This window comes from Conger conger, chromosome 7, assembly GCF_963514075.1.
Source record: "Conger conger chromosome 7, fConCon1.1, whole genome shotgun sequence".
NCBI classification, from domain to species: Eukaryota; Metazoa; Chordata; class Actinopteri; order Anguilliformes; family Congridae; genus Conger; species Conger conger.
In genome coordinates, this window is record NC_083766.1 from 40521410 (window position 1) to 40524653 (window position 3244).

Genomic DNA, 3244 nt, shown 5'->3' on the forward strand with positions numbered 1-3244 from the left:
TCGGGCAACAATTGTTTTTAATAGCAGATCAGACGACCTGTTTGAACACCACATTATGACACACGGCTAGAAGATAACTCCACCCACTTTACCCCTGCTCGGGCGAACAATGTCACTGTTTCCAACATGGCTGCACCCTGTGCACAGCAAAAACATTGAAAATTGCCCTAAGACACATTTTCTAATACAACTTTAAACACGACCGGGTAGCCACAGACTACCCGGTCCCATCCAGCCCAGGTACAAAACCCCAGGCCGTTACATGGCCCTCACCCAAGGGGTTTACGTCCCCTGACAACCCCGCAGCCCACAGTCATCCCACAAAGTCCCTCAGATGGCCTGGGAGTCGCGGCTGCCGTCGGGGCCTCCCGACCTCTGGGGACGGCGACTGGCTGGGCTCAGGAGACGGGGCTGGACTAGCCTCCGGGCTAGCAACTGGAGGGTCGGCACCGGCCAATGGGGTTACGCTGGCCTCCTGGTCAGCAGCTGCAGGTTCGGCGTTGGGCCTGTAAGGAGCCAGCCGGTCCCAGTGGAGCACCACCAGACATCCGCGTCCCAGCATAAGGAAGCGGTAAGTGACGTAGTTCGCGTTTTCACCACACCCAGCCGCTTGCACACCTCAGCCAGCAGCTCTGATTCAAAGTTCCGCCCCTGGTCACTATGCAGTTCGGCGGGGGCCGCCGACTGATCCGGCACCACATACGCCTCTGGCCACTTGGAAAAATAATCCATGTCCACGAGGACGTAGCGGTTGCCAGACTCGTGACTGGGAAAGGTCCGAGGACATCCACGCCCACTCGCTCCATTGGGGCCCCCACCTGATACTGCTGCATAGGTGCTCGTGGGTGGTGTGAAGGCCCTTTACGGGCCGTGCAGGCATCACAGCAGTGCACATGGAGCTCGACGTCCAGGCAGTGCCCCGGCCAGTAGAACCGGTGTCGGAGCCGGTGGAGCGTCTTGTTGGTTCCAAAGTGCCCCGCCCCCACCGAGCCGTGGACCAGCCCAAGGACCTTGGGGCGGAGCAGGCGGGGAACCAACAGCTGACGGAGGTTGTGCCCTCGTGCTGGGGACTGCCATTGGCGGTAGAGGAGGTCGTCGTGGAGTTGGAGGCTCCCCCACTGGCTGTAATACGCCTTCAGCTCAGGCCCCTCTGCTGACACCGCTTGCCACGCCGGACGTTGCGCCGCCTCCAGCCAGCGGCGCACCTGCGCCAGCACAGGGTCCGCTGCCTGTGCCTGGCGCAGCTCCTGGGGTGTCACGGGCACCCACTCAGCCTTGCCGCTGCCTGCTTGGACCGCTGCCACCACCGGCCCTGCCTGCTCCCATTCCTCTTGCCGACTGCAATGCCGACACTCCTGGGCTGCGCAGGGTCGTTGTGATAGGACGTCGGCGTTCCCGTGTAGACGCCCAGCTCGATGTTACACTTCAAAGTGGTAGCCCTGCAGCAGCTCTAGCCAGCAGGCAACCTGGCTTTCGGGGTCGCGGAAGTGCAGGAGCCAGGTGAGGGAGGCGTGGTCGGTGCGGAGGAGGAATTTGCTGCCCTGCAGGTACGGGCAGAAATGGCGGAGCGCCTTGACCACTGCCAGCAGCTCCCGCCTGGTCACGCAATAGTTCCTCTCCGCCTTGCTCAGCGCCTTCGAGAAGTAAGCCACCACTCGCTCGCCGTCCTCTCCTGGCTGTGACAGCATGGCCCCCACACCAACGTTACTGGCGTCAGTGTCCACAAGGTACTGACGCTGAGCGACAGGGTAGGCCAGCACCGGTGCCTCAGTGAGAGCCGTTCTGAGCTGGTTGAACGCCACTGCCTGCTCTTCGCCCCACTGAAATGACCGGCCCTTGTCTGTCAGGCGATGGAGGGGGCTAGCCAGCGTAGCGAAGTCTCGAACAAAATGTTGGTAGTATGACTCTAAGCCCACGAAACTTTGCAACTCATTTACATTATTAGGAGTAGGCCAGTCCTTTACAGCAGCCACTTTAGCAGGGTAAGTGGCTACGCCTTGCTCGCTCACAACGTGCCCCAAGAAAGCAGTCTCCCTCCGGAGAAGCTGGCAACTTAGGGTTCAAACGCAACCCCGCCTGGCGAATTGCGGCTAGCACGTCTGGGGCGGCTTGTAGCGTAGTGGTTAAGGTACATGACTGGGAGCCACAACGTCAGTGGTTTGAATCCCAGTGGTTCGAAGCCACAATAAAAATGATCTGCACAGCCGTTGGACCCTTGAGCAAGGCCCTTAACCCCACATTGCTCCCCGGGTGCTGCACTGTGGCTGCCCACTGCTCCTAGGTAACTAGGATGGGTCAAATGCAGAGGACAAAGTACCCCACGGGGTTCAATAAAAGTGTATCTTATCTTATCTTATCTTATCTATCTTAAATTAGCAAGGGCTTGTTGGAAATCGCTAGCGTGTACCAGGAGGTCGTCCAGGTACACAACACAGCGACTACGAGGGACAGCTGCTAGCACCCGCTCCATCAACCGTTCAAATGTGGCAGTGGCCGAAGGGCATCACCCGGAACTGCCACAGCCCCTGGCCAGTGGTAAAAGCGGTTTCTCTACAATATATATATATAAAATTTTGAATCTACCCCATGAGTCACCCTGTTGTGTTTCCTCTCTCCAACCGTTCAAATATCTGGTTAAGATCTAGTGACTGCAAAGGCCATAGCACATAGATCCATCTATTTAATGGATAATGACCTAATTATGCAAATTACATAAATTGCCCAACATGCAACTCTTAGCAACCAAGTTGAATTACAAGACAGAATTTGGGTGGAATAAACCTTTAAAATTAAGTACTTAGAAAGAAACTAGTAAGTGGGTGGAATAAAGCTTTAAAACTTAGTTAGACAGATAGTAGTATTTGGGTGGAATAAACCTTTAAAACTATAAAGTAGTTAGACAGAAAGTAATATGTGGGTGGAATAAACCTTTATAACTAGTAGTTAGAAAGTAGTATTTGGGTGGAATAAACCGTTCAAACTATTAAGTAGTTAGACAGAAAGTAGTATTTGGGTATTTGGGTGGAAAACTGCACTTTTGCGGTTATCCACTTTGCTAGGTGGCGCTGTCGCGAAAACTAGGGTCGTAGAAATGCGATGCTAAGACCGCGTTCCGGTACTGCCATAGAGTATATCATAGAGTTCAGTGGGTAGGCACTGCTATGGGTACTGCATGAACATACTATTGGACTGGATCTATGACCTTGTTCACGTGACATGTCACGTTGGCCAATCAGAGAAAAAC